The sequence below is a fragment of the Callithrix jacchus genome, chromosome 15 (genome assembly GCF_049354715.1).
Source record: "Callithrix jacchus isolate 240 chromosome 15, calJac240_pri, whole genome shotgun sequence".
Lineage (NCBI taxonomy): Eukaryota > Metazoa > Chordata > Mammalia > Primates > Cebidae > Callithrix > Callithrix jacchus.
The window spans coordinates 47916028-47929063 of record NC_133516.1 but is presented as its reverse complement, the minus strand read 5'-3'; the positions used below and the strand labels follow the sequence as shown (position 1 = coordinate 47929063).

Below are 13036 nucleotides of genomic sequence, written 5' to 3'. Positions count from 1 at the left end.
CACTACACATAGAAAGGAACAACCAGTACCAGCCATTCCAAAAACATACCAAATGCTAAAGAGCAAAAACAAATTGAAGAATCTGCATCAACTAATGGGCAAAACAGCCAGCTAGCATCAAAATGGCAGGATCAAATTCACACATAACAATATTAACCCTAAATGTAAATGGACTAAATGCACCAATCAAAAGACACAGACTGGCAAATTGGATAAAAAACCTAAACCCATCAGTGTGCTGTATCCAGGAAACCCATCTCACATGCAAGGATACACAAAGTCTCAAAATAAAGGGATGGAGGAAGATTTACCAAGCAAATGGAGAGCAAAAAAAAGCAGGAGTTGCAATTCTCATCTCTGATAAAATAAACTTTAAAGCAACAAAGATCAAAAGAGACAAAGAAGGTCATTACATAATGGTAAAAGGATCAATACAACAAGAAGAGCTAACAATCCTAAACATATATGGACTCAGTACAGGAGCACTCAGATACATAAGGCAAGTGCTTAATGACTTACAAAGAGACTTAGACTCCCACACAATAATAGTGGGAGACTTTAACACTCCACTGTCAATATTAGACAGATCAACCAGACAGAAAATCAACAAGGATATCCAGAGCTTGAACTCAGACCTGGAGCAAGCAAACCTGATAGACATTTACAGAACTCTCCACCCCAAATCCACAGAATATACATTCTTCTCAGCACCACATCACACCTACTCTAAAATTGACCACATAATTGGAAGTAAAGCACTCCTCAGCAAATGCAAAACAACTGAAATCATAACAAACAGTCTCTCAGACCAGAGTGCAATCAAGTTAGAACTCAGAATTCAGAAACCAACTCAGAACCACAGAGCTTCATGGAAACTGAACAACTGGCTCTTGAATGTTGATTGGATAAACAATAAAATGAAGGCAGAAATAAAGATGTTCTTCGAAACCAACAAGAATGAAGACACAACATACCAGAATCTCTGGGACACTTTTAAAGCAGTCTCCAGAGGAAAATATATAGCAATAAGTGCCCACATGAGAAGAGTGGAGAGACCCAAAATTGACACCCTATTGTCAAAATTGAAAGAGATAGAGGGGCAAGATAAAAAAACCTCAAAACCTAGCAGAAGACAAGAAATAACTAAGATCAGAGCAGAACTGAAGGCAATAGAGACACGAAAAACCCTTCAAAAAATCAATAAATCCAAGAGCTGGTATTTTGAAAAGATCAACAAAATAGACAGACCACTAGCCAGACTGATAAAAAAGAAAAGAGAGAACAACCAAATAGATGCAATAAAAAACGATAAAGGGGAAATCACCACAGATTCCACAGAAATTCAAACCATCATCAGAGAAGATTACAAACAACTCTATGCACATAAACTAGTAAACCTGGAAGAAATGGATAAATTCCTGGACACCTGTGTCCTCCCAAGCCTAAACCAGGAGGAAGCCAAAACTATGAATAGACCAATAACAAGGTCTAAAGTTGAGGCAGCAATTAAGAGCCTACTACACACAAAAAAGCCCAGGTCCAGATGGATTCACAGACGAATTCTACCAGACACACAAAGAGGAGCTGGTGCCATTCCTTCTGAAACTATTCCAAATAATCCAAAAAGAGGGAATCCTTCCCAAATCATTTTATGAGACCAACATCAACCTGATACCAAAACCCAGCAGAGACTCAACAAGAAAAGAAAACTTCAGGCCAATATCCATGATGAACATAGATGCAAAAATCTTCAATAAAATACTGGCAAACCGATTGCAACAGCACATCAAAAAACTTATCCATCATGATCAAGTAGGATTCATCCCAGGGATGCAAGGCTGGTTCAACATATGCAAATCTATAAATGTAATTCACCACATAAACAGAACCAAAAACAAAAACCACATGATTATCTCAATTGACGCAGAGAAGGCATTGGACAAAATTCAACAGACCTTTATGCTAAAAACCCTGAATAAACTTGGTATTGATGGAACGTATCTCAAAGTAATAAAAGCTATTTATGACAAACCAACAGCCAATATCACACTAAATGGGCAAAAACTGGAAGCATTCTCTTTAAAATCCAGCACTAGACAAGGATGCCCTCTCTCACCACTCCTAATCAATATAGTACTGGAAGTTCTAGCCAGAGCAATCAGGGAAGAAAAAGAAATAAAGGGCATTCAAATAGGAAAGGTGGAAGCCAAATTGTCTCTATTTGCAGACAACATGATAGTCTACTTAGAAGACCCCATTGCCTCAGCCCAAAAACTCCTGAAACTGATAAGCAACTTCAGCAAAGTCTCAGGATATAAAATCAATGTGCAAAAATCACAAGCATTCCTCTACACCAATAACAGACTTAAAGAGAGCCAAATCAAGAACGAACTGCCATTCACAATTGCTACAAAAAGAATAAAATACCTAGGAATACAACTTACAAGGAATGTAAGGGATCTCTTCAAGGAAAACTACAAACCACTGCTCAATGAAATAAGAGAGGACACAAACAGATGGAGAAACATTCCATGTTCATGGTTAGGAAGAATCAATATCGTGAAAATGGCTATACTGCCCAAAGTAATTTACAGACTCAATGCTATCCCCATCAAGCTACCATTGACTTTCTTCACATAACTGGAAAAAACCACCATGAACTTCATATGGAACCAAAAGAGAGCCCACACAGCTAAGTCAATCCTAAGCAAAAAGAACACAGGGGGAGGCATCACACTACTGGACTTCAAACTATACTACAAGGCTACAGTAATCAAAACAGCATGGCACTGGTACCAAAACAGAGGTATAGACCAATGGAACAGAGCAGAGGCATCGGAGGCAACACAGCATATCTACAACCATACAATCTTTGATAAACCTGACAAAAACAAGCAATGGGGAAAGGATTTCCTGTTTAACAAATGGTGTTGGGAAAACTGGCTAGCCATGTACAGAAAGCAGAAACTGGACCCCTTCCTGACACCTTGCACTAAAATTAACTCCAGATGGATTAAAGACTTAAACATAAGACCTGGCACCATAAAAACCCTAGAAGGAAATCTAGGCAAAACCATCCAGGACATAGGAGTAGGCAAGGACTTCATGACCAAAACACCAAAAGCATTGGCAACAAAAGCCAAAATAGACAAATGAGACCTAATCAAACTCCACAGCTTCTGCACGGCAAAAGAAACAGTCACTAGAGTGAATCAGCAACCAACAGAATGGGAAAAAATTTTTGCAGTTTACCCATCTGACAAAGGGCTGATATCTAGAATTTACAAAGAACTAAAATAGATTTACAGGAAAAAAACAAACAAGCCCACTCAAAATTGGGCAAAGGATATGAACAGACACTTTACAAAAGAAGACACACATGAGTCCAACAAACATATGAAAAAATGCTCATCATCACCGGTCATTAGAGAGATGCAAATCAAAACCACATTGAGATACCATCTCACGCCAGTTAGAAAGGTGATCATTAAAAAATCTGGAGACAACAGATGCTGGAGAGGATGTGGAGAAATAGGAACACTTTTCCACTGTTGGTTGGAGTGTAAATTAGTTCAACCATTGTGGAAGACAGTGTGGCGATTCCTCAAGGCCTTAGAAATAGAAATTCCATTTGACCCAGCAATCCCATTACTGGGTATATATCCAAAGGACTATAAATCGTTCTACTATAAGGACACATGCACACGAATGTTCATTACGGCATTGTTTACAATAGCAAAGACCTGGAACCAACCAAAATGCCCATCAATGATAGACTGGATTGGGAAAATGTGGCACATATACACCATGGAATATTAATGCAGCAATCAAAAATGATGGGTTCATGTCCTTTGTAGGGACATGGATGAATCTGGAGAACATCATTCTCAGCAAACTGACACAAGAACAGAAAATGAAATACCGCATATTCTCACTCATAGGTGGGTGATGAACAATGAGAACACATGGACACAAGGAAGGGAGTACTGGGGTCTATTGGGGGGAATATGGGAGGGACAGCGAGGGGGGAGCTGGGGAGAGATAGCCTGGGGAGAAATGCCAAACGTGGGTGAAGGGGTGGAAGGCAGCAAAACACACTGCCATGTGTGCACCTATGCAACTATCTTGCATGTTCTGCACATGTAACCCAATACCTAAAATGCAATTAAAAAAAAAAAGAATAAATGGGCTCCCAAAGGAAGCCTCTATACAAAAAAAAAAAAAAAAAAAAACCAGCCTGACCAACAGAGTGAAACCCCATCTCTACTAAAAATACAAAAATTAGCTGTGTGGTAGTACATGCCTGTAATCCCAGCTGCTCGGGAGGCTGAGGTGGGAGAATCTCTTGAATCTGGGAGGCAGAGGTAGCAGTGAGCCAAGATTGCACTACTGCAATCCAGCCTGGGTGACAGAATGACACTCTGTCTAAAAGAAAAAGTTCATGTGACTACACTAATTAGCCTCACAAAAGGAAAGAAGAAAAGCTCTTATGGAGTCCTAGGTGCCAGAGAGTATTAGGAGCTGGGGTATAACTAGATGAGTTAGACCCACTCTGACCTCAGGAAGCTCACAGTCACACATAGCATCTTATTCCCTTCTCACAACGACTCTATGAGTGTCTTAGTCCATTCCTGCTGCTCTCACAAAATACCACCGACTGGGTAATTCATAAACGGTAGAAATTTATCTCTCATAGTTCTGCAGTTTGGGACATTCAAGATCACAGTGGAGTAGATTTGGTGTTTGGTGAAGGTCTGTTCCATAGATAGTGATTTCTCACGGCATCCTCACATGGTGGAAAAGGTGGAAGGGATGAGCTCACATCTATTAGCCAAGCTATTTAATTGCTGCTTTCCTTCATCTCAACTAATTTTTAACTGAAATATATTTTAAAAGAAGATTTGTGCTACTATCACAAATGCAAATCAGAATTATTTTCCATAAGTAAGAGATAACCATTAAATAAGCAAAATAAAAACAAAAATGTATATACTATTGTTGAGGAAGATCAAGCTCTCTCTTTGTTATGAAAGGGAGACTAGCAAGTATGAGAGGGACATACCACCTCACTGAAGCTTTATTCTTGAAATAAACAGAAGGTCTTAACAAGTCCAGAAAGGGAAAAGCTTTGTAGACAATTTAACGCATACTGCAAATGACATGGAGGCTTTGAAAACACAGTACTACTTGATGCAAAGCCAAGAGAAATATCCCAGTCAAAGCAGAAGAGAGAAACCTGAAAGCCAAAGTTTAGGTGAAAGAATATATACATCAAATTTCACTACCATGATTGTTTTGGAAATATAAGCATCAACTGAAACATGAAACTAAAAGCCATCTTTTAAAATACAAAAATTGAGAACGATCCAAGATGGCCGATCGCTAACATCCCAGGATTGCAGCTCTCAGGGAAAGCGCGGAGAAATAGAGGACGCCACACTTTCAGACAAATTCTGGTCGCTCACGGAGCAGAAGATCCCCCAGTGGAGGAAACACACGGGTGGCCAGCACGACTCTCATGGCTGGCGCAGCAGTTCTTCTGGCACCTCGGCGCCGCAGCTCTCGGAGCAGAGTAAACAGGTTTGGAGGACCCGCACGGGTCCCCAGCAGGACACCAGAGCCCAGCGCAGCGGCTGTGACGGCACCTCGGCGCGGCAGTGCTCGGCGCAGAGTAAACGGGACCGGTTCCCCTTCTGACCGATGTCTGGAGCCCCGGGAAGGCAGAATCTCCTACTACGGACACAAGAAGGAAGCCAGACAGGAGAATCCTGGGCAGAAAAGCACAATCAGTTTTAACACCGCTGTTCTGGCCCTGGGAACTAACAACTTGGGACGTCCACTCAAGAGACCTAATCTGAAAGTTGGTAATTTCAAAGACAACAGGAGGATAAATTTACAATGACGGGAAGAAACCAGCGTAAAAAAGCTGAGAATACTCAAAGTCAGAACGCCTCTCCCTCTAAAGATGATCACAGTTCCACATCAACAATGGAACAAGGCTTGATGGAGAACGAGCGCATCCTGATGACAGAATCACTCTTCAAGGAATGGATAATAACAAACTTTGGTGAGTTAAAAGAACATGTTGTAGCCCAACGTAAAGAAACTAGGAACTTTGAAAAAAAGTTTGATGAAATCCTATTGAGAATAGACAACTTAGAGAGGAGTATGAGTGAAATAATGGAACTGAAGAATACAATACAGGAACTCTGAGAAGTATGCACAGGTTTAAACACTTGAATTGTTCAAGCAGAAGAAGGGATATCAGAGGTCAAAGTCCAACTTAATGAAATAAAACGTGAAGAAAAGATTAGAGAAAAAAGGATAAAAAGGAATGAGCAAAGTCTCCAAGAAATGTGGGACTATGTGAAAAGACCAAATTTACGTTTGATAGGTGTACCTGAATGCGACGGAGAGAATGAATCCAAGCTGGAAAATACCCTTCAGGATATTATTCAGGAAAAATTTTCCTAAACTAGCAAAGCAGGTCAACATTCAACCCCAGGTAATACAGAGAACACCACAAAGATATTCCTCAAGAAGAGCAACCCCAAGGCACATAATCATTAGATTCACCAGGGTTGAAACGAAGGAGAAAATACTAAGGGCAGCCAGAGAGAGAGGTCAGGTTACCAACAAAGGCAAGCCTATCAGACTTACAGCATCTCTCAGCAGAAACTCTACAAGCCAGAAGAGAGTGGGGGCCAATATTCAACATCCTCAAAGAACAGAACCTTCAGCCCAGAATTTCATATCCAGCCAAACTAAGCTTCACAACTGAAGGAAAAATAAAATCTTTTATGAACAAGCAAGAACTCAGAGATTTTATTACCACCAGGCCTGCTTTACAAGAGCTTCTAAAAGAAGCATTACACACAGAAAGAAACAACCAGTATTAGGCTTTCTAAAAATACACCAAAAAGTAAAGAGCACCAACATAAAAAAGAATTTACACCAACGAATGGATAAAACAGCTGATCAACATCAAATGGCAGTAACCCTAAATTTAAATCGACTAAATCCCCCAATCAAAAGACACAGCCAAAACCCAACGGCAGGTTACATCCAGACCTGTTTCACATGCAAGGATACACAAAGACTCAAAACAAAGGGATGGAGAAAGATTTACCAACCAAATGGAGAGCAAAAATAAATAATAAATAAATAAAAAGCAGGAGTTGCAATTCTCGTATCGGATAAAATAGATTTTAAAGCAACAAAGATATAGTGGTAAAAGGATCAATGCAACAACAAGAGCTAACACCCAGATACATAGAGACTTAGATTCAATGAGACAGAAAATTAATAAGGATATCAAGGACTCGAACTCAGATCCGGAACAAGTAAACTTAATAAATATTTATAGAGCTCTCCACTTCAAATACATAAAATATACATTCTTCTCAATACCACATCACACCTACCCATAAGTTGAAATGAAACATTGATTGGCCATTATTAATACCCAATTTTTTTCAAAATAAAGCAATATTTTCATTTACTCTCCCTCTTTCTCTTCCTCTTTCTTCCTCTCCTTTACTTATTTTTTTTTTCTTTCCTTCTCTCAAAAAAAAAAGAAATCAACTTGTAAACCTCTAGATCCAGGTCGGCAATGTCTCTCTCATTGCTTGATTTCCTTCCTTCCCTTCCCTCCCTCCCTCCCCGCTTCCTCCCTTCCTTCCTTCCTTCATCCCTTCCTTCCTCCCTACCGTCCTTCTTCCCTCCCTTCCTGCCTTCCTCCCCCCACCAAAAAAAAAAATACAAAAATTTTATTTCTCAGTGAGGAGGCAGTGCAGTGAGTTAGAATATCAGTTTAGAAACCAAACAGACATGAGTTCAAATCCAGCTAAGCTATTTATTTATAAAACCGAACACCATAAAAACCCTAGAAGAAAACCTAGGCAAAACCATTCAGGACATAGGCATAGGCAAAGACTTTATGACCAAAATACCAAAACCATTGGCAACAAAAGCCAAAATAGACAAATTGGATCTAATTAAACTCCAGAGCTTCTGTACAGCAAAAGAAACAATCATTGGAGTGAACCAGCAACCAACAGAATGGGAAAAAATTTTTGCAATCTGCCGAGCTGAAAAAGGGCTAATATCCAGAATCTACAAGGAACTAAAATAGATTTATAAGAATAAAAAACAAACAAACCCATTCAAAGGTGGGTGAAGGACATAAAGAGACTTTTCAAAAGAAGACATGTATGAGGTCAACAAACATATGAAAAAATGCTCGTCATCACTGGTCATTAGAGAAATGCCAATCAAAACCACATTGAGATACCATCTCATGCCAATTAGAATGGCTATCATAAAAAAATCTGGAGAAAACATATGCTGGAGAGAATGTGGAGCAATAGGAACACTTTTACACTGTTGGTGGGAGTATAAATTAGTTCAACCATTGTGGAAGACAGCGTGGCAATTCCTCAAGGACCTAGAAATAGAAATTCCATTTGACCCAGCAATCCCATTACTAGGTATATATCCAAAGGATTATAAATCATTCTATTATAAAGACACATGCACACATATGTTCATTGCAGCACTGTTTACAATAGCAAAGACCTGGAACCAACCCAAATGCCCATAGATGATAGACTGGACAAGGAAAATGTGGCACATATACACCATGGAATATTATGCAGCCATACAAAACGATGAGTTTTTTTTTTTTAGGTTAAGTGTCTTTAATTGAAAAGCTAACAAACTGTTCAGTTACATTTCTCCCAAAAAACCACAAACTGTGCAGTAACTGAGTCTCTAGGCAATATCTTTAAAGCTAAGAGGATTAAAAATAAAATTAAAGAAAAAGAAAACAAGTCCTCAGATGCAATGAAGGAAGAGCCCTGCGAAATACAGGCTAATCAATATGGTGGTACTCCTTGCCTACAGGAGGCTGAAAGACATCCTAGTAACTCCACTCAGAACATTTACTTCAAGAAGCCTTTTGCAGTTTCCAACTCATGAATAAAGATAATATTTTGTTAATTCTATTCCAGATAACGTTTTTGCAGGTTGTTTTATCTACAATGCCAACTTTTAAAAGGTCACTAAAGTTAACTGGACAATAAACTAGGCAGACACTGCTTTACAAAAAAGAGGGAAAGCCCAAAATGCCACTTATAGAGAACCCACAGTTCAGTTTTATTCAGAGCAAAGAAAAAAGAAACTTTCAATCATACTAGAAGAAACTCAGCCATAGATTTGGAATCTGTACTCAAACTACACATGCAACAAGGACAATATTCTGCTAATACAATTTACTTACTGCTGCATTTGTCTACTGTTTGTCTAATATTAACAATTATAAACAGAGCAATGCAACTAGTATTTGGAATGATCCTTACAGTGTTACAGTGTCAGGCACAACATTTCACTTCTCTTCACACCACTGGTTCTCTTTGCATACCTGGGCTTCCTCCTCTTCAGTAAAGTCATTTTTGATATTGAAGGTCTTGCGAATCTCCTCAGGAGTTTTCCCCTTGATCATACTGGCAACAGTCTTGCATGTAACATCAAGCAAACCTTTGATGTCCAAGTAGTTTGCAGCCAGAATGAGTTCAAAAAGTGTTCCTTGGTCAACTTTCAGGAATTCTTGGTCCCAAACAGGAATATCATCTGTTCACTTTTCTTTGTTCTCATCATCCTCAGGAGGAGGAGGGTCATCCTGGTGGTGGGTGCACCACTGAATGACCTTTTTTAATACTGCCGCATTAACATTTGGTAGAAGAACTGGGTCATCATCTCCTTCATCATCCATTCCCAAATCTTCCAACATGGTCTTGATAGTCACAGATTGTTTGGCAATTTCCACATCAACTTCAAATATCTCTCCATCAGAACTCTGCAACTTAATTGAAGGCATGGTGTTCGGTGTTAAGGAGACTGCTGGCCGGAGGCTGATGAGAGCCGCAAGGCGTCAGCGAAGGAATAGAAAGGCTAGGGATGAAGCCACTCGAAAAACGATGAGTTCTTGTCTTTTGTAGGGACAAGGATGAATCTGGAAACCATCATCCTCAGCAAACTGACACAAGAACAGAAAATCAAACACTGCATGTTCTCACTCGTACGTGGGTGTTGAACAATGAAGACACATGGACACAGGAGAGGAGCATCACACACTGGGGTCAGTTGGTGGGGACTAGGGGAGTGACAGCAGGGGTTAGGAAGGTAGGGGAGGGATAACATGGGGAGAAATGCCAGATACAGGTGACAGGGGATGGAGGCAGCAAACCACATTACCATGTATGTACCTATGCAACAATTCTGAAAGATCTGCACATGTACCCCAGAATCTAAAGTATAATATATATATATATATATATATATATAAAATAAATAAATAGGACCATTAATTTAAAAACAACAACAAAAAAACACTTAGCTTAAAAACACAAACACATTGTATAGCTATACAATTTGTATATCTTTACTCTTTTTTTTTTTTGAAATGTTTTAATGTCTTTAAATTTTGCTAAAAACTAAGATAAACGCACACATTAGCCTAGGTCTACACAGTCAGGATCATCAGTGTCACTGCCTTCCACCTTCACATCTTGTCCCAGTGGCAGATCTTCAGTGGCAACAATAAGCATGGAACTGTAACCTCCTATAGTGACAATACTTTCTTCTGAAATAATTCCTGAAGGACCTGCCTGAGGCTGTTTCACAGCTGGTTTTTTGTTGTTGTTGAGACAGAGTCTTGCTCTGTTGCCCAGGCTGGAGCACAATAGCACCATCTTGGCTCACTGCAACCTCCACCTCCCTGGTTCAAGTGATTTTCCTGCCTCAGCCCTCCAAGTAGCTGGGACTACAGGGGTGCATCACCACTCCCAGCTAATTGTTTTGTATTTTTACTTATATAAAAAAATGTCAGCCTGGAGCAGTGGCTCATGCCTGTAATCCCAGCACTTTGGGAGGCCAAGGCGGGCAGATCACCTGAGGTCAAGAGTTTCAGACCAGCCTGGCTAACATGGTGAAACCCTGTCTCTACTAAAAATACAAAAATTATCCAGGAGCGTTGGTGCACACTTACAGTCCCAGCTACTTGGGAGGCTGAGGCAGGATGATTGTCTGAATCTGGGAGGCAGAGGTTGCAGTACTACACTCCAGCCTGGGTGACAGAGTAAGACCGTGTCTCAACAAATAAAAAATTATCCTATCCTATAAATATCTAAACCAGTAATGTAGTTGTTAATTATCAAGTATTATGTACTTTACACAATGGTATGTGCTGAACGTTTATACAACTAACAGCACAGTAAGTTTGTTTACACCAGCATTGCCATAAACTTAGGAGTAACGCATTGTGCCATGTATGTTAAATGCTAGTCACTTGGCAATAGAAATTTTTCATCTCCTTTATAATCTTTACAGAACTATCTTTTTATATGCTATCTGTCATTTACCAAAACATCATTATGGGGTTCATAACCATATAATCAACGCTTTTTTAAACTCTCATCTATTCAGTTTCTAAGCTGATGCCTTCTCCCTCATGTATTACCTCCTTATTGAAAAATAAGCTTGTATTCTTTTTTTTTTTTTTTTTTTGAGACAGAGTTTCGCTCTTGTTACCCAGGCTGGAGTGCAATGGCACAATCTTGGCTCACCACAGCCTCCGCCTCCTGGGTTCAGGCAATTCTCCTGCCTCAGTCTCCTGAGTAGCTGGGATTACAGTCACACGCCACCATGCCCAGCTAATTTTTTTGTATTTTCAGTAGAGACAGGGTTTCACCATGTTGACCAGGATGGTCTCCATCTCTTGACCTCGTGATCCGCCTGCCTTGGCCTCCCAAAGTGCTGGGACTACAGGCTTGAGCCACCGCGCCCGGCCAACTTGTATTCTTTTTAAAATTGACTTTACATCTGGGTCCAGTGGCTTATGCCTGTAATCTCAGCACTTTGGGAGACCGAGATAGGCAGATCACCTGAGGTCAGGAGTTTGATACCAGCCTGGCCAACATGGTGAAACCCATCTCTACCAAAAAATACCAAAATTAGCCAGTCGTGGTGGCAGATGACTGTAGTCCCAGCTACCCGGGAGGCTGAGATTGGAGAATTGCTTGAAGGTAGAGATTGCAGTGAGCCAAGATCACACCACTTACTCCAGCCTGGGTGACAGAGTGAGACTTAAAAAAAAAAATTGGCCAACCATGTAAGAAAATACACAATACAAAAATAAAAACTACTCAAATTCTCACCATGCTGTGGTTAATACTTTGATATATTATTTTCAAGGTTGTTTTTCACAGTTGCTGTTGTTTTTGTTTTTTGAGATGGGGTCTCACTCTGTCACCCAGGCTGGGGTGCAGTGGCACAGTCATGACTCACTGCATCCCCAAACTCCTGGCCTCAGACAATTCTTCTACCTCAGCCTCCCAAGTAGCTGGGACTACAGACAAATGCCACCATGCCTGGCAGTTTTCCAGTTTTTAAAATACATCTTACAAAACTGAAATCATCTAGTAATAACATTCTATAACCTACTTACTTTCACTCAACAGAATATCAGTACCATTTTTTCATTAAATATTTTAAGAATATGGTTGCTAATCAGAGGAGGATCCAGGATGGCTGATCACTAACATCTCGGGATTGCAGCTCTCAGTTAAAGCGCAGAGAACTAGAGGACACCACACTTTCAGACAAATTCTGGTCGCTCACGGAGCAGAAGATCCCCAGTGGAGAAGTCACACGGGTCGCCAGCACGACTCTTGTGGTTGTCACAGCGGTTTCGCTGCCACCTCGGCGCAGCAGCTCTGGGAGCAGAGTAAACAGGGCTGGCTCCCCTTCTGACCGAGGTTTGGAGGACCCACCCGGGCCCCCAGCACGACTCCTGAGGCTGGCGCAGCGGCTGTGACGGCACCTCAGCACAGCAACTCTCCGCGCAGAGTAAACGAGACTGGTTCCCCTTCTGACCAAGGTTTGGAGCCCCAGGAAGGCAGAGTCGCCTATTACAGACACAAGAAGGAAGCCAGACAGGAGAATCCTGGGCAGAAAAGCACTATCAGTCTTAACGCCA

The 13036-nt window shown here is 40.6% G+C and overlaps 1 pseudogene; it reads right to left on the bottom strand.

Annotated features, from left to right (window-relative positions):
- Window positions 1-9126: 9126 nt before the first annotated feature.
- Window positions 9127-9923, bottom strand: LOC100896771 (S-phase kinase-associated protein 1 pseudogene; annotated as a pseudogene).
- Window positions 9924-13036: the final 3113 nt, after the last annotated feature.